Here is a 23,624-nt window from a genome sequence, read left to right on the forward strand (position 1 = left end):
CCACTTTTAGGATGCAACTAAGTTTCCTCAGTGTTTGCTATTATAATAGCTTTGTAACAATGAGCTTGAGTGTGCAAAGCAGAGGTGCTGCAAATGGCTTTGAACCAGTGGGACACTAATGAAGTCCAACCGCAACTTTTAGTATGCCACTAAGTTTCATCAGTGTTTGGTATTATAATAGCTTAGTAAAAATGAGTTTGAGTGTGCAATGCAGAGGTGCTGCAAATAGATTTGCACCAGTGGGACACTAATGAAGTGCAACAGACACTCTTAGGATGCCACTAAGTTTTCTTAGTGTTTGCTATTATAATAGCTTAGTAAAAATGAGTTTGAGTGTGCAATGCAGAGGTGCTGCAAATATCTTTTTACCAGTGGGACACTAATGAATTCCAACAGCCACTTTTAGGATGCCACTAAGTTTCCTCAGTGTTTGCTATTATGATAGCTTAGTAAAAATGAGTTTGAGTGTGCAATGCAGAGATGCTGCAAATAGCTTTGCACCAGTGGGACACTAATGAAGTCCAACAGCCACTTTTAGGATGCAACTAAGTTTCCTCAGTGTTTGCTATTATAATAGCTTTGTAACAATGAGCTTGAGTGTGCAAAGCAGAGGTGCTGCAAATGGCTTTGAACCAGTGGGACACTAATGAAGTCCAACCGCAACTTTTAGTATGCCACTAAGTTTCATCAGTGTTTGCTATTATAATAGCTTAGTAAAAATGAGTTTGAGTGTGCAATGCAGAGGTGCTGCAAATAGATTTGCACCAGTGGGACACTAATGAAGTGCAACAGACACTCTTAGGATGCCACTAAGTTTTCTTAGTGTTTCCTATTATAATAGCTTAGTAAAAATGAGTTTGAGTGTGCAATGCAGAGGTGCTGCAAATATCTTTGCACCAGTGGGACACTAATGAAGTCCAACAGCAACTTTTAGGATGCCACTAAGTTTCCTCAGTGTTTGCTATTATAATAGCTTAGTAAAAATGAGTTTGAGTGTCCAATGCAGAGGTGCTGCAAATAACTTTGCACCAGTGGGACACTAATGAAGTCCAACAGCCACTTTTAGGATGCCACTAAGTTTCCTTAGTGTTTGCTATTATAATGGCTTTGTAACAATGAACTTCAGTGTGCAATGCAGGGGTGCTGCTAATAAATTTGCACCAGTGGAACACTAATGAATTCCAACAGCCACTTTTAGTACGCCACTAAGTTTCCTCAGTGTTTGCTATTATAAAAGCTTAGTAAAAATGAGCTTGAGTGTGCAATGCATAGGTGCTGCAAATAGCTTTGCACCAGTGGGACACTAATGGAAGTCCAAAAGCCACTTTTAGGATGCCACTAAGTTTCCTCAGTGTTTGCTATTATAATAGCTTAGTAAAAATGAGTTTGCGTGTGCAATGCAGAGGTGCTGCAAATAGCTTTACACCAGTGGGACACTAATGAAGCCCAACAGCCACTTTTAGGATGCCACTAAGTTCCTCAGTGTTTGGTATTATAATGGCTTTGTAACAATGAGCTTCAGTGTGCAATGCAGAGGTGCTGCAAATATCTTTGCACCAGTGGGACACTAATGAAGTCCAACAGCCACTTTAAGGATGCCACTAAGTTTCCTCAGTGTTTGGTATTATAATGGCTTTGTAAAAATGAGTTTGCGTGTGCAACGCAGAGGTGCTGCAAATAGCATTGCACCAGTGGGACACTAATGAAGTCCAACAGCCACTTTTAGGATACCACTAAGTTTCCTCAGTGTTTGGTATTATAATAACTTTGTAACAATGAGCTTGAGTGTGCAATGCAGAGATGCTGCAAATAGCTTTGCACCAGTGGGACACTAATGAAGTCCAACAGCCACTTTTAGGATGCAACTAAGTTTCCTTAGTGTTTGCTATTATAATAGCTTAGTAAAAAAGAGTTTGAGTGTGCAATGCAGAGGTGCTGCAAATATCTTTGCACCAGTGGTACACTAATGAAGTCCAACAGCCACTTTTAGGATGCCACTAAGTTTCCTCAGTGTTTGCTATTATAATAGCTTAGTAAAAAAGAGTTTGAGTGTGCAATGCAGAGGTGCTGCAAATATCTTTGCACCAGTGGGACACTAATGAAGTCCAACAGCCACTTTTAGGATGCCACTAAGTTTCCTCAGTGTTTGCTATTATAATGGCTTTGTAACAATGAGCTTCAGTGTACAATGCAGGGGTGCTGCTAATAAATTTGCACCAGTGGGACACTAATTAATTCCAACAGCCACTTTAAAGATGCCACTAAGTTTCCTCAGTGTTTGCTATTATAATAGCTTAATAAAAATGAGTTTGAGTGTGCAATGCAGAGGTGCTGCAAATATCTTTGCACCAGTGAGACACTAATGAAGTCCAAAAGCCACTTTTAGGATGCCACTAAGTTTCCTCAGTGTTTGCTATTATAAAAGCTTAGTAAAAATGAGCTTGAGTGTGCAATGCATAGGTGCTGCATATAGCTTTGCACCAGTGGGACACTAATGGAAGTCCAACAGCCATTTTTAGGATGCCACTAAGTTTCCTCAGTTTTTGGTATTATAATGGCTTTGTAACAATGAGCTTGAGTGTGCAATGCAGAGGTGCTGCAAATATCTTTGCACCAGTGGGACACTAATGAAGTCCAAAAGCCACTTTTAGGATGCCACTAAGTTTCCTTAGTGTTTGCTATTATAATAGCTTAGTAAAAATGAGTTTGAGTGTGCAATGCAGAGGTGCTGCAAACAGATTTGCACCAGTGGGACACTAATGAAGTGCAACAGACACTCTTAGGATGCCACTAAGTTTCCTTAGTGTTTGCTATTATAATAGCTTAAAAAAAATGAGTTTGAGTGTGCAATGCAGAGGTGCTGCAAATATCTTTGCACCAGTGGGACACTAATGAAGTCCAACAGCAACTTTTAGGATGCCACTAAGTTTCTTTAGTGTTTGCTATTAGAATAGCTTAGTAAAAATGAGTTTGAGTGTGCAATGCAGAGGTGCTGCAAATAACTTTGCACTAGTGGGACACTAATGAAGTCCAACAGCCACTTTTAGGATGCCACTAAGTTTCCTTAGTGTTTGCTATTATAATGGCTTTGTAACAATGATCTTCAGTGTGCAATGCAGGGGTGCTGCTAATAAATTTGCACCAGTGGGACACTAATGAATTCCAACAGCCACTTTTAGGACGCCACTAAGTTTCCTCAGTGTTTGCTATTATAAAAGCTTAGTAAAAATGAGCTTGAGTGTGCAATGCATAGGTGCTGCAAATAGCTTTGCACCAGTGGGACACTAATGGAAGTCCAACAGCCACTTTTAGGATGGCACTAAGTTTACTCAGTGTTTGGTATTATAATGGCTTTGTGACAATGAGCTTGAGTGTGCAATGCAGAGGTGCTGCAAATATCTTTGCACCAGTGGGACACTAATGAAGTCCAAAAGCCACTTTTAGGATGCCACTAAGTTTCCTCAGTGTTTTCTATAAAAATAGCTTAGTAAAAATGAGTTTGCGTGTACAATGCAGAGGTGCTGCAAATAGCTTTGCACCAGTGGGACACTAATGAAGCCCAACAGCCAAATTTAAGATGTAACTAAGTTTCCTCAGTGTTTGGTATTATAATAGCTTTTTAACAATGAGCTTCAGTGTGCAATGCAGAGGTGCCACAAATAGCTTTGCACCAGTGGGACACTGATGAAGTCCAACAGCCACTTTTAGGATGTCACTAAGTTTCCTCAGTGTTTGCTATTATAATAGCTTAGTAAAAATGAGTTTGTGTGTGCAATGCAGAGGTGCTGCAAATAGCTTTGCACCAGTGGGACACTAATGAAGCCCAACAGCCACTTTTAGGATGCCACTAAGTTTCTCAGTGTTTGGTATTATAATGGCTTTGTAACAATGAGCTTCAGTGTGCAATGCAGAGGTGCTGCAAATATCTTTGCACCAGTGGGACACTAATGAAGTCCAACAGCCACTATTAGGATGCCACTAAGTTTCCTCAGTGTTTGCTATTATAATAGCTTAGTAAAAATGAGTTTGCGTGTGCAAAGCAGAGGTGCTGCAAATAGCTTTACACCAGTGGGACACTAATGAAGTCCAACAGCCACTTTTAGGATGCCACTAAGTTCATCAGTGTTTGGTATTATAATGGCTTTGTAACAATGAGCTTCACTGTGCAATACAGAGGTGCTGCAAATATCTTTGCACCAGTGGGACACGAATGAAGTCCAACAGCCACTTTTAGGATGCCACTAAGTTTCCTCAGTGTTTGGTATTATAATGGCTTTGTAAAAATGAGTTTGCGTGTGCAATGCAGAGGTGCTGCAAATAGCATTGCACCAGTGGGACACTAATGAAGTCCAACAGCCACTTTTAGGATACCACTAAGTTTCCTCAGTGTTTGGTATTATAATAACTTTGTAACAATGAGCTTGAGTGTGCAATGCAGAGATGCTGCAAATAGCTTTGCACCAGTGGGACACTAATGAAGTCCAACAGCCACTTTTAGGATGCAACTAAGTTTCCTTAGTGTTTGCTATTATAATAGCTTAGTAAAAAAGAGTTTGAGTGTGCAATGCAGAGGTGCTGCAAATATCTTTGCACCAGTGGTACACTAATGAAGTCCAACAGCCACTTTTAGGATGCCACTAAGTTTCCTCAGTGTTTGCTATTATAATAGCTTAGTAAAAAAGAGTTTGAGTGTGCAATGCAGAGGTGCTGCAAATATCTTTGCACCAGTGGGACACTAATGAAGTCCAACAGCCACTTTTAGGATGCCACTAAGTTTCCTCAGTGTTTGCTATTATAATGGCTTTGTAACAATGAGCTTCAGTGTACAATGCAGGGGTGCTGCTAATAAATTTGCACCAGTGGGACACTAATTAATTCCAACAGCCACTTTAAAGATGCCACTAAGTTTCCTCAGTGTTTGCTATTATAATAGCTTAATAAAAATGAGTTTGAGTGTGCAATGCAGAGGTGCTGCAAATATCTTTGCACCAGTGAGACACTAATGAAGTCCAAAAGCCACTTTTAGGATGCCACTAAGTTTCCTCAGTGTTTGCTATTATAAAAGCTTAGTAAAAATGAGCTTGAGTGTGCAATGCATAGGTGCTGCATATAGCTTTGCACCAGTGGGACACTAATGGAAGTCCAACAGCCATTTTTAGGATGCCACTAAGTTTCCTCAGTTTTTGGTATTATAATGGCTTTGTAACAATGAGCTTGAGTGTGCAATGCAGAGGTGCTGCAAATATCTTTGCACCAGTGGGACACTAATGAAGTCCAAAAGCCACTTTTAGGATGCCACTAAGTTTCCTTAGTGTTTGCTATTATAATAGCTTAGTAAAAATGAGTTTGAGTGTGCAATGCAGAGGTGCTGCAAACAGATTTGCACCAGTGGGACACTAATGAAGTGCAACAGACACTCTTAGGATGCCACTAAGTTTCCTTAGTGTTTGCTATTATAATAGCTTAAAAAAAATGAGTTTGAGTGTGCAATGCAGAGGTGCTGCAAATATCTTTGCACCAGTGGGACACTAATGAAGTCCAACAGCAACTTTTAGGATGCCACTAAGTTTCTTTAGTGTTTGCTATTAGAATAGCTTAGTAAAAATGAGTTTGAGTGTGCAATGCAGAGGTGCTGCAAATAACTTTGCACTAGTGGGACACTAATGAAGTCCAACAGCCACTTTTAGGATGCCACTAAGTTTCCTTAGTGTTTGCTATTATAATGGCTTTGTAACAATGATCTTCAGTGTGCAATGCAGGGGTGCTGCTAATAAATTTGCACCAGTGGGACACTAATGAATTCCAACAGCCACTTTTAGGACGCCACTAAGTTTCCTCAGTGTTTGCTATTATAAAAGCTTAGTAAAAATGAGCTTGAGTGTGCAATGCATAGGTGCTGCAAATAGCTTTGCACCAGTGGGACACTAATGGAAGTCCAACAGCCACTTTTAGGATGGCACTAAGTTTACTCAGTGTTTGGTATTATAATGGCTTTGTGACAATGAGCTTGAGTGTGCAATGCAGAGGTGCTGCAAATATCTTTGCACCAGTGGGACACTAATGAAGTCCAAAAGCCACTTTTAGGATGCCACTAAGTTTCCTCAGTGTTTTCTATAAAAATAGCTTAGTAAAAATGAGTTTGCGTGTACAATGCAGAGGTGCTGCAAATAGCTTTGCACCAGTGGGACACTAATGAAGCCCAACAGCCAAATTTAAGATGTAACTAAGTTTCTTCAGTGTTTGGTATTATAATAGCTTTTTAACAATGAGCTTCAGTGTGCAATGCAGAGGTGCCACAAATAGCTTTGCACCAGTGGGACACTGATGAAGTCCAACAGCCACTTTTAGGATGTCACTAAGTTTCCTCAGTGTTTGCTATTATAATAGCTTAGTAAAAATGAGTTTGTGTGTGCAATGCAGAGGTGCTGCAAATAGCTTTGCACCAGTGGGACACTAATGAAGCCCAACAGCCACTTTTAGGATGCCACTAAGTTTCTCAGTGTTTGGTATTATAATGGCTTTGTAACAATGAGCTTCAGTGTGCAATGCAGAGGTGCTGCAAATATCTTTGCACCAGTGGGACACTAATGAAGTCCAACAGCCACTATTAGGATGCCACTAAGTTTCCTCAGTGTTTGCTATTATAATAGCTTAGTAAAAATGAGTTTGCGTGTGCAAAGCAGAGGTGCTGCAAATTGCTTTACACCAGTGGGACACTAATGAAGTCCAACAGCCACTTTTAGGATGCCACTAAGTTCATCAGTGTTTGGTATTATAATGGCTTTGTAACAATGAGCTTCACTGTGCAATACAGAGGTGCTGCAAATATCTTTGCACCAGTGGGACACGAATGAAGTCCAACAGCCACTTTTAGGATGCCACTAAGTTTCCTCAGTGTTTGTTATTATAATGGCTTTGTAAAAATGAGTTTGCGTGTGCAATGCAGAGGTGCTGCAAATAGCATTGCATCAGTGGGACACTAATGAAGTCCAACAGCCACTTTTAGGATGCCACTAAGTTTCCTCAGTGTTTGGTATTATAATAGCTTTGTAACAATGAGCTTGAGTTTGCAATGCAGAGGTGCTGCAAATAGCTTTGCACCAGTGGGACACTAATGAAGTCCATCAGCCACTTTTAGGATGCAACTAAGTTTCCTCAGTGTTTGCTATTATAATAGCTTTGTAACAATGAGCTTGAGTGTGCAATGCAGAGGTGCTGCAAATGGCTTTGAACCAGTGGGACACTAATGAAGTCCAACCGCAACTTTTAGAATGCCACTAAGTTTCCTCAGTGTTTGCTATTATAATAGCGTAGTAAAAATGAGTTTGAATGTGCAATGCAGAGGTGCTGCAAACAGATTTGCACCAGTGGGACACTAATGAAGTGCAACAGACACTTTTAGGATGCCACTAAGTTTCCTTAGTGTTTGCTATTATAATAGCTTAGTAAAAATGAGTTTGAGTGTGCAATGCAGAGGTGCTGCAAATATCTTTGCACCAGTGGGACACTAAAAAAGTCCAACAGCCACTTTTAGGATGCCACTAATTTTCCTCAGTGTTTGCTATTATAATAGCTTAGTAAAAATGAGTTTGAGTGTGCAATGCAGAGGTGCTGCAAATATCTTTGCACCAGTGGGACACTAATGAAGTCCAACAGCCACTTTTAGGATGCCACTAAGTTTCCTTAGTGTTTGCTATTATAATGGCTTTGTAACAATGAGCTTCAGTGTGCAATGCAGGGGTGCTGCTATTAAATTTGCACCAGTGGGAAACTAATGAATTCCAACAGCCACTTTTAGGATGCCACTAAGTTTCCTCAGTGTTTGCTATTATAATAGCTTAATAAAAATGAGCTTGAGTCTGCAATGCAGAGGTGCTGCAAATATCTTTGCACCAGTGAGACACTAATGAAGTCCAAAAGCCACTTTTAGGATTCCACTAAGTTTCCTCAGTGTTTGCTATTATAAAAGCTTAGCAAAAATGAGCTTGAGTGTGCAATGCATAGGTGCTGCATATAGCTTTGCACCAGTGGGACACTAATTCAAGTCCAACAGCCACTTTTAGGGTATGTGCGCACGTTGCTTTTTACCTGCTTTTTACCTGCTTTTTTGCTGCTTTTTCTTCTGCGCTGTTTAATGCCAAAATGGATGTGTTCTTCTATTCAAGCAAAGTCTATGGGAATTTGGGTTTCTTGTTCACACTATGTTGTTCAAAATGCTGCCTTTTTGTGGCAGACCTTTGGTCAAAAACTCAGCTTTTCAAAGAAGCAACATGTCAAATGTTTTTGCCATTTGGGTTTTGCACTGCAAAGCTGAGTTTTTGACCAAAGTTCTGCCACAAAAAGGCAGCATTTTGAACAACATAGTGTGAAGAAGAAATTCAAATTCCCATAGACTTTGCTTGAATAGAAGAACACATCCATTTTGGCATTAAACAGCGCAGAAGAAAAAGCAGCAAAAAAGCAGGTAAAAATCAGGTAAAAAGCAACGTGCGCACATACCCTTAGGATGCCACTAAGTTTCCTCAGTGTTTGGTATTATAATGGCTTTGTAACAATGAGCTTGAGTGTGCAATGCAGAGATGCTGCAAATATCTTTGCACCAGTGGGACACTAATGAAGTCCAAAAGCCACTTTTAGGATGCCACTAAGTTTCCTCAATGTTTGCTATTATAATAGCTTAGTAAAAATGAGTTTGAGTGTGCAATGCAGAGGTGCTGCAAATATCTTTGCACCAGTGGGACACTAATGAAGTCCAACAGCCACTTTTAGGATGTAACTAAGTTTCCTCAGTGTTTGGTATTATAATGGCTTTGTAACAATGAGCTTCAGTGTGCAATGCAGAGGTGCTGCAAATAGCTTTGCACCAGTGGGACACTAATGAAGTCCAGCAGCCACTTTTAGGATGCCACTAAGTTTCCTGTGTTTTCTATAATAATAGCTTAGTAAAAGTGAGTTTGCGTGAACAAAGCAAAGGTGCTGCAAATATCTTTGCACCAGTGGGACACTAATGAAGCCCAACAGCCACTTTTAAGGTGTAATTAAATTTCCTCAGTGTTTGGTATTATAATGGCTTTATAACCATGAGCTTCAGTGTGCAATGCAGAGGTGCTGCAAATATCTTTGCATCAGTGGGACACTAATGAAGTCCAACAGCCACTTTTAGGATGCCACTAAGTTTCCTTAGTGTTTGCTATTATAATAGCTTAGTAAAAATGAGTTTGAATGTGCAATGCAGAGCTGCTGCAAATATCTTTGCACCAGTGGGACACTAATGAAGTCCAACAGCCACTTTTAGGATGCCACTAAGTTTCCTCAGTGTTTGGTATTATAATGGCTTTGTAACAATGAGCTTGAGTGTGCAATGTAGAGGTGCTGCAAATAGCTTTGCACCAGTGGGCACTAACGAAGTCCAACAGCCACTTTTAGGATGCCACTAAGGTTCCTCAGTGTTTGCTATTATAATAGCTTTGTAACAATGAGCTTGAGTGTGCAATGCAGAGGTGCTGCAAATAGCTTTGAACCAGTGGGACACTAATGAAGTCCAACCACCACTTTTAGTATGCCACTAAGTTTTCTCAGTGTTTGCTATTATAATAGCTTAGTAAAACAGAGTTTGAGTGTGCAATGCAGAGGTGCTGCAAATAAATTTGCACCAGTGGGATACTAATGAAGTGCAACAGACACTCTTAGGGTATGTGCGCACGTTGCTTTTTACCTGCTTTTTACCTGCTTTTTTGCTGCTTTTTCTTCTGCGCTGTTTAATGCCAAAATGGATGTGTTCTTCTATTCAAGCAAAGTCTATGGGAATTTGGGTTTCTTGTTCACACTATGTTGTTCAAAATGCTGCCTTTTTGTGGCAGAACTTTGGTCAAAAACTCAGCTTTTCAAAGAAGCAACATGTCAATTGTTTTTGCCATTTGGGTTTTGCACTGCAAAGCTGAGTTTTTGACCAAAGTTCTGCCACAAAAAGGCAGCATTTTGAACAACATAGTGTGAACAAGAAACCCAAATTCCCATAGACTTTGCTTGAATAGAAGAACACATCCATTTGGGTATGTGCGCACGTTGCTTTTTACCTGCTTTTTACCTGCTTTTTTGCTGCTTTTTCTTCTGCGCTGTTTAATGCCAAAATGGATGTGTTCTTCTATTCAAGCAAAGTCTATGGGAATTTGGGTTTCTTGTTCACACTATTGTTGTTCAAAATGCTGCCTTTTTGTGGCAGAACTTTGGTCAAAAACTCAGCTTTGCAGTGCAAAACCCAAATGGCAAAAACAATTGACATGTTGCTTCTTTGAAAAGCTGAGTTTTTGACCAAAGTTCTGCCACAAAAAGGCAGCATTTTGAACAACATAGTGTGAACAAGAAACCCAAATTCCCATAGACTTTGCTTGAATAGAAGAACACATCCATTTTGGCATTAAACAGCGCAGAAGAAAAAGCAGCAAAAAAGCAGGTAAAAAGCAGGTACAAAGCAACGTGCGCACATACCCTTAGGATGCCACTAAGTTTCCTCAGTGTTTGCTATTAGAATAGCTTAGTAAAAATGAGTTTGAGTGTGCAATGCAGAGGTGCTGCAAATATCTTTGCTCCAGTGGGACACTAATGAATCCAACAGCCACTTGTAGGATGCCACTAAGTTTTCTCAGTGTTCGCTATTATAATAGCTTAGTAACAATGAGTTTGCGTGTACAATGCAGAGGTGCTGCAAATATCTTTGCACCAGTGGGACATTAATGAATTCCAACAGCCACTTTTAGGATGTAACTAAGTTTGCTCAGTGTTTGGTATTATAATGGCTATGTAACAATGAGCTTCAGTGTGCAAAGCAGAGGTGCTGCAAATAGCTTTGCACCAGTGGGACACTAATGAAGTCCAACAGCCACTTTTAGGATGCCACTAACTTTCCTGTGTTTTCTATAATCATAGCTTAGTAAAACTGAGATTGCGTACAATGCGTTGGTGCTGCAAATAGTTTTGCACCAGTGGGACACTAATGAAGCACAACAGCCACTTTTAAGATGTAACTAAGTTTCCTCAGTGTTTGGTATTATAATGGCTTTATAACAATGAGCTTCAGTGTGCAATGCAGAGGTGCTGCAAATAGCTTTGCACCAGTGGGGCACTAATGAAGTCCAACAGCCACTTTTAAGATGCCACTAAGTTTCCTCAGTGTTTGCTATTATACCAGCTTAGTAAAAATGAGTTTGCGAGTGCAATGCAGAGATGCTGTAAAAAGCTTTGCACCAGTGGGACACCAATGAAGCCCAACAGCCACTTTTAGGATGCCACTAAGTTTCCTCAGTGTTTGGTATTATAATGGCTTTGTAACAAAGAGCTTGAGTTTGCAATGCAGAGGTGCTGCAAATAGCTTTGCACCAGTGGGACACTAATGAAGTCCAACAGCCACTTTTAGGATGCAACTAAGTTTCCTCAGTGTTTGCTATTATAATAGCTTTGTAACAATGAGCTTGAGTGTGCAATGCAGAGGTGCTGCAAATGGCTTTGAACCAGTGGGACACTAATGAAGTCCAACCGCAACTTTTAGAATGCCACTAAGTTTCCTTAGTGTTTGCTATTATAATAGCTTAGTAAAAATGAGTTTGAGTGTGCAATGCAGAGGTGCTGCAAATATCTTTGCACCAGTGGGACACTAAAAAAGTCCAACAGCCACTTTTAGGATGCCACTAAGTTTCCTCAGTGTTTGCTATTATAATAGCTTAGTAAAAATGAGTTTGAGTGTGCAATGCAGAGGTGCTGCAAATATCTTTGCACCAGTGGGACAATAATGAAGTCCAACAGCCACTTTTAGGATGCCACTAAGTTTCCTTAGTGTTTGCTATTATGATGGCTTTGTAACAATGAGCTTCAGTGTGCAATGCAGGGGTGCTGCTATTAAATTTGCACCAGTGGGAAACTAATGAATTCCAACAGCCACTTTTAGGATGCCACTAAGTTTCCTCAGTGTTTGCTATTATAATAGCTTAATAAAAATGAGCTTGAGTGTGCAATGCAGAGGTGCTGCAAATATCTTTGCACCAGTGGGACACTAATGAATTCCAACAGCCACTTTTAGGATGTAACTAAGTTTGCTCAGTGTTTGGTATTATAATGGCTTTGTAACAATGAGCTTCAGTGTGCAATGCAGAGGTGCTGCAAATAGCTTTGCACCAGTGGGACACTAATGAAGTCCAACAGCCACTTTTAGGATGCCACTAACTTTCCTGTGTTTTCTATAATCATAGCTTAGTAAAACTGAGATTGCGTACAATGCGTTGGTGCTGCAAATAGTTTTGCACCAGTGGGACACTAATAAAGCACAACAGCCACTTTTAAGATGTAAGTAAGCTTCCTCAGTGTTTGGTATTATAATGGCTTTATAACAATGAGCTTCAGTTTGCAATGCAGAGGTGCTGCAAATAGCTTTGCACCAGTGGGGCACTAATGAAGTCCAACAGCCACTTTTAAGATGCCACTAAGTTTCCTCAGTGTTTGCTATTATAATAGCTTAGTAAAAATGAGTTTGCGAGTGCAATGCAGAGATGCTGTAAAAAGCTTTGCACCAGTGGGACACCAATGAAGCCCAACAGCCACTTTTAGGATGCCACTAAGTTTCCTCAGTGTTTGGTATTATAATGGCTTTGTAACAATGAGCTTGAGTTTGCAATGCAGAGGTGCTGCAAATAGCTTTGCACCAGTGGGACACTAATGAAGTCCAACAGCCACTTTTAGGATGCAACTAAGTTTCCTCAGTGTTTGCTATTATAATAGCTTTGTAACAATGAGCTTGAGTGTGCAATGCAGAGGTGCTGCAAATGGCTTTGAACCAGTGGGACACTAATGAAGTCCAACCGCAACTTTTAGAATGCCACTAAGTTTCCTTAGTGTTTGCTATTATAATAGCTTAGTAAAAATGAGTTTGAGTGTGCAATGCAGAGGTGCTGCAAATATCTTTGCACCAGTGGGACACTAATGAATTCCAACAGCCACTTTTAGGATGTAACTAAGTTTCCTCAGTGTTTGGTATTATAATGGCTTTATAACAATGAGCTTCAGTGTGCAATGCAGAGATGCTGCAAATAGCTTTGCACCAGTGGGACACTAATGAAGTCCATCAGCCACTTTTAGGATGCCACTAAGTTTCCTGTGTTTTCTATAATAATAGCTTAGTAAAAGTGAGTTTGCGTGAACAAAGCAAAGGTGCTGCAAATATCTTTGCACCAGTGGGACACTAATGAAGCCCAACAGCCACTTTTAAGCTGTAATTAAATTTCCTCAGTGTTTGGTATTATAATGGCTTTATAACCATGAGCTTCAGTGTGCAATGCAGAGGTGCTGCAAATATCTTTGCATCAGTGGGACACTAATGAAGTCCAACAGCCACTTTTAGGATGCCACTAAGTTTCCTTAGTGTTTGCTATTATAATAGCTTAGTAAAAATGAGTTTGAATGTGCAATGCAGAGCTGCTGCAAATATCTTTGCACCAGTGGGACACTAATGAAGTCCAACAGCCACTTATAGGATGCCACTAAGTTTCCTCAGTGTTTGGTATTATAATGGCTTTGTAACAATGAGCTTGAGTGTGCAATGTAGAGGTGCTGCAAATAGCTTTGCACCAGTGGGCACTAATGAAGTCCAACAGCCACTTTTAGGATGCCACTAAGGTTCCTCAGTGTTTGCTATTATAATACCTTTGTAACAATGAGCTTGAGTGTGCAATGCAGAGGTGCTGCAAATAGCTTTGAACCAGTGGGACACTAATGAAGTCCAACCACCACTTTTAGTATGCCACTAAGTTTTCTCAGTGTTTGCTATTATAATAGCTTAGTAAAAATGAGTTTGAGTGTGCAATGCAGAGGTGCTGCAAATAAATTTGCACCAGTGGGATACTAATGAAGTGCAACATACACTCTTAGGATGCCACTAAGTTTCCTCAGTGTTTGCTATTAGAATAGCTTAGTAAAAATGAGTTTGAGTGTGCAATGCAGAGGTGCTGCAAATATCTTTGCTCCAGTGGGACACTAATGAATCCAACAGCCACTTGTAGGATGCCACTAAGTTTTCTCAGTGTTTGCTATTATAATAGCTTAGTAACAATGAGTTTGAATGTACAATGCAGAGGTGCTGCAAATATCTTTGCACCACAGGGACACTAATGAATTCCAACAGCCACTTTTAGGATGTAACTAAGTTTGCTCAGTGTTTGGTATTATAATGGTTTTGTAACAATGAGCTTCAGTGTGCAATGCAGAGGTGCTGCAAATAGCTTTGCACCAGTGGGACACTAATGAAGTCCAACAGCCACTTTTAGGATGCCACTAACTTTCCTGTGTTTTCTATAATCATAGCTTAGTAAAACTGAGATTGCGTACAATGCGTTGGTGCTGCAAATAGTTTTGCACCAGTGGGACACTAATGAAGCACAACAGCCACTTTTAAGATGTAACTAAGTTTCCTCAGTGTTTGGTATTATAATGGCTTTATAACAATGAGCTTCATTGTGCAATGGAGAGGTGCTGCAAATAGCTTTGCACCAGTGGGTCACTAATGAAGTCCAACAGCCACTTTTAAGATGCCACTAAGTTTCCTCAGTGTTTGCTATTATAATAGCTTAGTAAAAATGAGTTTGCGAGTGCAATGCAGAGATGCTGTAAAAAGCTTTGCACCAGTGGGACACCAATGAAGCCCAACAGCCACTTTTAGGATGTCACTAAGTTTCCTCAGTGTTTGGTATTATAATGGCTTTGTAACAATGAGTTTGAGTGTGCAATGCAGAGGTGCTGCAAATATCTTTGCACAAGTGGGACACTAATGAAGTCCAACAGCCACTTTTAGGATGCCATCAAGTTTCCTTAGTGATTGCTATTATAATAGCTTAGTAAAAATGAGTTTGAATGTGCAATGCAGAGGTGCTGCAAATAGCTTTGCACCAGTGGGACACTAATGAAGCCCAACAGCCACTTTTAGGATGCCACTAATTTTCTCAGTGTTTGGTATTATAATGGCTTTGTAACAATGAGCTTCAGTGTGCAATGCAGAGGTGCTGCAAATATCTTTGCACCAGTGGGACACTAATGAAGTCCAACAGCCACTATTAGGATGCCACTAAGTTTCCTCAGTGTTTGCTATTATAATAGCTTAGTAAAAATGAGTTTGCGTGTGCAAAGCAGAGGTGGTGCAAATAGCTTTACACCAGTGGGACACTAATGAAGTCCAACAGCCACTTTTAGGATGCCACTAAGTTCATCAGTGTTTGGTATTATAATGGCTTTGTAACAATGAGCTTCACTGTGCAATACAGAGGTGCTGCAAATATCTTTGCACCAGTGGGACACGAATGAAGTCCAACAGCCACTTTTAGGATGCCACTAAGTTTCCTCAGTGTTTGGTATTATAATGGCTTTGTAAAAATGAGTTTGCGTGTGCAATGCAGAGGTGCTGCAAATAGCATTGCACCAGTGGGACACTAATGAAGTCCAACAGCCACTTTTAGGATACCACTAAGTTTCCTCAGTGTTTGGTATTATAATAACTTTGTAACAATGAGCTTGAGTGTGCAATGCAGAGATGCTGCAAATAGCTTTGCACCAGTGGGACACTAATGAAGTCCAACAGCCACTTTTAGGATGCAACTAAGTTTCCTTAGTGTTTGCTATTATAATAGCTTAGTAAAAAAGAGTTTGAGTGTGCAATGCAGAGGTGCTGCAAATATCTTTGCACCAGTGGTAAACTAATGAAGTCCAACAGCCACTTTTAGGATGCCACTAAGTTTCCTCAGTGTTTGCTATTATAATAGCTTAGTAAAAAAGAGTTTGAGTGTGCAATGCAGAGGTGCTGCAAATATCTTTTCACCAGTGGGACACTAATGAAGTCCAACAGCCACTTTTAGGATGCCACTAAGTTTCCTCAGTGTTTGCTATTATAATGGCTTTGTAACAATGAGCTTCAGTGTACAATGCAGGGGTGCTGCTAATAAATTTGCACCAGTGGGACACTAATTAATTCCAACAGCCACTTTAAAGATGCCACTAAGTTTCCTCAGTGTTTGCTATTATAATAGCTTAATAAAAATGAGTTTGAGTGTGCAATGCAGAGGTGCTGCAAATATCTTTGCACCAGTGAGACACTAATGAAGTCCAAAAGCCACTTTTAGGATGCCACTAAGTTTCCTCAGTGTTTGCTATTATAAAAGCTTAGTAAAAATGAGCTTGAGTGTGCAATGCATAGGTGCTGCATATAGCTTTGCACCAGTGGGACACTAATGGAAGTCCAACAGCCATTTTTAGGATGCCACTAAGTTTCCTCAGTTTTTGGTATTATAATGGCTTTGTAACAATGAGCTTGAGTGTGCAATGCAGAGGTGCTGCAAATATCTTTGCACCAGTGGGACACTAATGAAGTCCAAAAGCCACTTTTAGGATGCCACTAAGTTTCCTCAGTGTTTGCTATTATAAAAGCTTAGTAAAAATGAGCTTGAGTGTGCAATGCATAGGTGCTGCATATAGCTTTGCACCAGTGGGACACTAATGGAAGTCCAACAGCCATTTTTAGGATGCCACTAAGTTTCCTTAGTGTTTGCTATTATAATAGCTTAGTAAAAATGAGTTTGAGTGTGCAATGCAGAGGTGCTGCAAACAGATTTGCACCAGTGGGACACTAATGAAGTGCAACAGACACTCTTAGGATGCCACTAAGTTTCCTTAGTGTTTGCTATTATAATAGCTTAAAAAAAATGAGTTTGAGTGTGCAATGCAGAGGTGCTGCAAATATCTTTGCACCAGTGGGACACTAATGAAGTCCAACAGCAACTTTTAGAATGCCACTAAGTTTCTTTAGTGTTTGCTATTAGAATAGCTTAGTAAAAATGAGTTTGAGTGTGCAATGCAGAGGTGCTGCAAATAACTTTGCACTAGTGGGACACTAATGAAGTCCAACAGCCACTTTTAGGATGCCACTATGTTTCCTTAGTGTTTGCTATTATAATGGCTTTGTAACAATGATCTTCAGTGTGCAATGCAGGGGTGCTGCTAATAAATTTGCACCAGTGGGACACTAATGAAGTCCAACAGCCACTTTTAGGACGCCACTAAGTTTCCTCAGTGTTTGCTATTATAAAAGCTTAGTAAAAATGAGCTTGAGTGTGCAATGCATAGGTGCTGCAAATAGCTTTGCACCAGTGGGACACTAATGGAAGTCCAACAGCCACTTTTAGGATGGCACTAAGTTTACTCAGTGTTTGGTATTATAATGGCTTTGTGACAATGAGCTTGAGTGTGCAATGCAGAGGTGCTGCAAATATCTTTGCACCAGTGGGACACTAATGAAGTCCAAAAGCCACTTTTAGGATGCCACTAAGTTTCCTCAGTGTTTTCTATAAAAATAGCTTAGTAAAAATGAGTTTGCGTGTACAATGCAGAGGTGCTGCAAATAGCTTTGCACCAGTGGGACACTAATGAAGCCCAACAGCCAAATTTAAGATGTAACTAAGTTTCCTCAGTGTTTGGTATTATAATAGCTTTTTAACAATGAGCTTCAGTGTGCAATGCAGAGGTGCCACAAATAGCTTTGCACCAGTGGGACACTGATGAAGTCCAACAGCCACTTTTAGGATGTCACTAAGTTTCCTCAGTGTTTGCTATTATAATAGCTTAGTAAAAATGAGTTTGTGTGTGCAATGCAGAGGTGCTGCAAATAGCTTTGCACCAGTGGGACACTAATGAAGCCCAACAGCCACTTTTAGGATGCCACTAAGTTTCTCAGTGTTTGGTATTATAATGGCTTTGTAACAATGAGCTTCAGTGTGCAATGCAGAGGTGCTGCAAATATCTTTGCACCAGTGGGACACTAATGAAGTCCAACAGCCACTATTAGGATGCCACTAAGTTTCCTCAGTGTTTGCTATTATAATAGCTTAGTAAAAATGAGTTTGCGTGTGCAAAGCAGAGGTGCTGCAAATAGCTTTACACCAGTGGGACACTAATGAAGTCCAACAGCCACTTTTAGGATGCCACTAAGTTCATCAGTGTTTGGTATTATAATGGCTTTGTAACAATGAGCTTCACTGTGCAATACAGAGGTGCTGCAAATATCTTTGCACCAGTGGGACACGAATGAAGTCCAACAGCCACTTTTAGGATGCCACTAAGTTTCCTCAGTGTTTGTTATTATAATGGCTTTGTAAAAATGAGTTTGCGTGTGCAATGCAGAGGTGCTGCAAAAAGCATTGCATCAGTGGGACACTAATGAAGTCCAACAGCCACTTTTAGGATGCCACTAAGTTTCCTCAGTGTTTGGTATTATAATGGCTTTGTAACAATGAGCTTGAGTTTGCAATGCTGAGGTGCTGCAAATAGCTTTGCACCAGTGGGACACTAATGAAGTCCATCAGCCACTTTTAGGATGCAACTAAGTTTCCTCAGTGTTTGCTATTATAATAGCTTTGTAACAATGAGCTTGAGTGTGCAATGCAGAGGTGCTGCAAATGGCTTTGAACCAGTGGGACACTAATGAAGTCCAACCGCAACTTTTAGAATGCCACTAAGTTTCCTCAGTGTTTGCTATTATAATAGCGTAGTAAAAATGAGTTTGAATGTGCAATGCAGAGGTGCTGCAAATAGATTTGCACCAGTGGGACACTAATGAAGTGCAACAGACACTTTTAGGATGCCACTAAGTTTCCTTAGTGTTTGCTATTATAATAGCTTAGTAAAAATGAGTTTGAGTGTGCAATGCAGAGGTGCTGCAAATATCTTTGCACCAGTGGGACACTAAAAAAGTCCAACAGCCACTTTTAGGATGCCACTAATTTTCCTCAGTGTTTGCTATTATAATAGCTTAGTAAAAATGAGTTTGAGTGTGCAATGCAGAGGTGCTGCAAATATCTTTGCACCAGTGGGACACTAATGAAGTCCAACAGCCACTTTTAGGATGCCACTAAGTTTCCTTAGTGTTTGCTATTATAATGGCTTTGTAACAATGAGCTTCAGTGTGCAATGCAGGGGTGCTGCTATTAAATTTGCACCAGTGGGAAACTAATGAATTCCAACAGCCACTTTTAGGATGCCACTAAGTTTCCTCAGTGTTTGCTATTATAATAGCTTAATAAAAATGAGCTTGAGTCTGCAATGCAGAGGTGCTGCAAATATCTTTGCACCAGTGAGACACTAATGAAGTCCAAAAGCCACTTTTAGGATTCCACTAAGTTTCCTCAGTGTTTGCTATTATAAAAGCTTAGCAAAAATGAGCTTGAGTGTGCAATGCATAGGTGCTGCATATAGCTTTGCACAAGTCCAACAGCCACTTTTAGGGTATGTGCGCACGTTGCTTTTTACCTGCTTTTTACCTGCTTTTTTGCTGCTTTTTCTTCTGCGCTGTTTAATGCCAAAATGGATGTGTTCTTCTATTCAAGCAAAGTCTATGGGAATTTGGGTTTCTTGTTCACACTATGTTGTTCAAAATGCTGCCTTTTTGTGGCAGACCTTTGGTCAAAAACTCAGCTTTTCAAAGAAGCAACATGTCAATTGTTTTTGCCATTTGGGTTTTGCACTGCAAAGCTGAGTTTTTGACCAAAGTTCTGCCACAAAAAGGCAGCATTTTGAACAACATAGTGTGAAGAAGAAATTCAAATTCCCATAGACTTTGCTTGAATAGAAGAACACATCCATTTTGGCATTAAACAGCGCAGAAGAAAAAGCAGCAAAAAAGCAGGTAAAAAGCAGGTAAAAAGCAACGTGCGCACATACCCTTAGGATGCCACTAAGTTTCCTCAGTGTTTGGTATTATAATGGCTTTATAACCATGAGCTTCAGTGTGCAATGCAGAGGTGCTGCAAATATCTTTGCATCAGTGGGACACTAATGAAGTCCAACAGCCACTTTTAGGATGCCACTAAGTTTCCTTAGTGTTTGCTATTATAATAGCTTAGTAAAAATGAGTTTGAATGTGCAATGCAGAGCTGCTGCAAATATCTTTGCACCAGTGGGACACTAATGAAGTCCAACAGCCACTTTTAGGATGCCACTAAGTTTCCTCAGTGTTTGGTATTATAATGGCTTTGTAACAATGAGCTTGAGTGTGCAATGTAGAGGTGCTGCAAATAGCTTTGCACCAGTGGGCACTAACGAAGTCCAACAGCCACTTTTAGGATGCCACTAAGGTTCCTCAGTGTTTGCTATTATAATAGCTTTGTAACAATGAGCTTGAGTGTGCAATGCAGAGGTGCTGCAAATAGCTTTGAACCAGTGGGACACTAATGAAGTCCAACCACCACTTTTAGTATGCCACTAAGTTTTCTCAGTGTTTGCTATTATAATAGCTTAGTAAAACAGAGTTTGAGTGTGCAATGCAGAGGTGCTGCAAATATCTTTGCACCAGTGAGACACTAATGAAGTCCAAAAGCCACTTTTAGGATGCCACTAAGTTTCCTCAGTGTTTGCTATTAGAATAGCTTAGTAAAAATGAGTTTGAGTGTGCAATGCAGAGGTGCTGCAAATATCTTTGCTCCAGTGGGACACTAATTCAAGTCCAACAGCCACTTGTAGGATGCCACTAAGTTTTCTCAGTGTTCGCTATTATAATAGCTTAGTAACAATGAGTTTGCGTGTACAATGCAGAGGTGCTGCAAATATCTTTGCACCAGTGGGACATTAATGAATTCCAACAGCCACTTTTAGGATGTAACTAAGTTTGCTCAGTGTTTGGTATTATAATGGCTATGTAACAATGAGCTTCAGTGTGCAAAGCAGAGGTGCTGCAAATAGCTTTGCACCAGTGGGACACTAATGAAGTCCAACAGCCACTTTTAGGATGCCACTAACTTTCCTGTGTTTTCTATAATCATAGCTTAGTAAAACTGAGATTGCGTACAATGCGTTGGTGCTGCAAATAGTTTTGCACCAGTGGGACACTAATGAAGCACAACAGCCACTTTTAAGATGTAACTAAGTTTCCTCAGTGTTTGGTATTATAATGGCTTTATAACAATGAGCTTCAGTGTGCAATGCAGAGGTGCTGCAAATAGCTTTGCACCAGTGGGGCACTAATGAAGTCCAACAGCCACTTTTAAGATGCCACTAAGTTTCCTCAGTGTTTGCTATTATACCAGCTTAGTAAAAATGAGTTTGCGAGTGCAATGCAGAGATGCTGTAAAAAGCTTTGCACCAGTGGGACACCAATGAAGCCCAACAGCCACTTTTAGGATGCCACTAAGTTTCCTCAGTGTTTGGTATTATAATGGCTTTGTAACAAAGAGCTTGAGTTTGCAATGCAGAGGTGCTGCAAATAGCTTTGCACCAGTGGGACACTAATGAAGTCCAACAGCCACTTTTAGGATGCAACTAAGTTTCCTCAGTGTTTGCTATTATAATAGCTTTGTAACAATGAGCTTGAGTGTGCAATGCAGAGGTGCTGCAAATGGCTTTGAACCAGTGGGACACTAATGAAGTCCAACCGCAACTTTTAGAATGCCACTAAGTTTCCTTAGTGTTTGCTATTATAATAGCTTAGTAAAAATGAGTTTGAGTGTGCAATGCAGAGGTGCTGCAAATATCTTTGCACCAGTGGGACACTAAAAAAGTCCAACAGCCACTTTTAGGATGCCACTAAGTTTCCTCAGTGTTTGCTATTATAATAGCTTAGTAAAAATGAGTTTGAGTGTGCAATGCAGAGGTGCTGCAAATATCTTTGCACCAGTGGGACAATAATGAAGTCCAACAGCCACTTTTAGGATGCCACTAAGTTTCCTTAGTGTTTGCTATTATGATGGCTTTGTAACAATGAGCTTCAGTGTGCAATGCAGGGGTGCTGCTATTAAATTTGCACCAGTGGGAAACTAATGAATTCCAACAGCCACTTTTAGGATGCCACTAAGTTTCCTCAGTGTTTGCTATTATAATAGCTTAATAAAAATGAGCTTGAGTGTGCAATGCAGAGGTGCTGCAAATATCTTTGCACCAGTGGGACACTAATGAATTCCAACAGCCACTTTTAGGATGTAACTAAGTTTGCTCAGTGTTTGGTATTATAATGGCTTTGTAACAATGAGCTTCAGTGTGCAATGCAGAGGTGCTGCAAATAGCTTTGCACCAGTGGGACACTAATGAAGTCCAACAGCCACTTTTAGGATGCCACTAACTTTCCTGTGTTTTCTATAATCATAGCTTAGTAAAACTGAGATTGCGTACAATGCGTTGGTGCTGCAAATAGTTTTGCACCAGTGGGACACTAATAAAGCACAACAGCCACTTTTAAGATGTAAGTAAGCTTCCTCAGTGTTTGGTATTATAATGGCTTTATAACAATGAGCTTCAGTTTGCAATGCAGAGGTGCTGCAAATAGCTTTGCACCAGTGGGGCACTAATGAAGTCCAACAGCCACTTTTAAGATGCCACTAAGTTTCCTCAGTGTTTGCTATTATAATAGCTTAGTAAAAATGAGTTTGCGAGTGCAATGCAGAGATGCTGTAAAAAGCTTTGCACCAGTGGGACACCAATGAAGCCCAACAGCCACTTTTAGGATGCCACTAAGTTTCCTCAGTGTTTGGTATTATAATGGCTTTGTAACAATGAGCTTGAGTTTGCAATGCAGAGGTGCTGCAAATAGCTTTGCACCAGTGGGACACTAATGAAGTCCAACAGCCACTTTTAGGATGCAACTAAGTTTCCTCAGTGTTTGCTATTATAATAGCTTTGTAACAATGAGCTTGAGTGTGCAATGCAGAGGTGCTGCAAATGGCTTTGAACCAGTGGGACACTAATGAAGTCCAACCGCAACTTTTAGAATGCCACTAAGTTTCCTTAGTGTTTGCTATTATAATAGCTTAGTAAAAATGAGTTTGAGTGTGCAATGCAGAGGTGCTGCAAATATCTTTGCACCAGTGGGACACTAATGAATTCCAACAGCCACTTTTAGGATGTAACTAAGTTTCCCCAGTGTTTGGTATTATAATGGCTTTATAACAATGAGCTTCAGTGTGCAATGCAGAGATGCTGCAAATAGCTTTGCACCAGTGGGACACTAATGAAGTCCATCAGCCACTTTTAGGATGCCACTAAGTTTCCTGTGTTTTCTATAATAGCTTAGTAAAAGTGAGTTTGCGTGAACAAAGCAAAGGTGCTGCAAATATCTTTGCACCAGTGGGACACTAATGAAGCCCAACAGCCACTTTTAAGCTGTAATTAAATTTCCTCAGTGTTTGGTATTATAATGGCTTTATAACCATGAGCTTCAGTGTGCAATGCAGAGGTGCTGCAAATATCTTTGCATCAGTGGGACACTAATGAAGTCCAACAGCCACTTTTAGGATGCCACTAAGTTTCCTTAGTGTTTGCTATTATAATAGCTTAGTAAAAATGAGTTTGAATGTGCAATGCAGAGCTGCTGCAAATATCTTTGCACCAGTGGGACACTAATGAAGTCCAACAGCCACTTATAGGATGCCACTAAGTTTCCTCAGTGTTTGGTATTATAATGGCTTTGTAACAATGAGCTTGAGTGTGCAATGTAGAGGTGCTGCAAATAGCTTTGCACCAGTGGGCACTAATGAAGTCCAACAGCCACTTTTAGGATGCCACTAAGGTTCCTCAGTGTTTGCTATTATAATAGCTTTGTAACAATGAGCTTGAGTGTG

The 23,624-nt window shown here is 40.2% G+C and overlaps 1 long non-coding RNA gene across 1 annotated transcript in view; it reads right to left on the reverse strand.

The window, feature by feature from the left end:
- The window catches only part of LOC142309875 (uncharacterized), a 263,189-nt gene that overhangs the window by 158,108 nt on the left and 81,457 nt on the right, over nucleotides 1-23,624 (reverse strand). The gene's annotated exons all lie outside the window — the stretch shown is intronic.

The sequence above is a fragment of the Anomaloglossus baeobatrachus genome, chromosome 5 (genome assembly GCF_048569485.1).
Source record: "Anomaloglossus baeobatrachus isolate aAnoBae1 chromosome 5, aAnoBae1.hap1, whole genome shotgun sequence".
NCBI classification, from domain to species: domain Eukaryota; kingdom Metazoa; phylum Chordata; class Amphibia; order Anura; family Aromobatidae; genus Anomaloglossus; species Anomaloglossus baeobatrachus.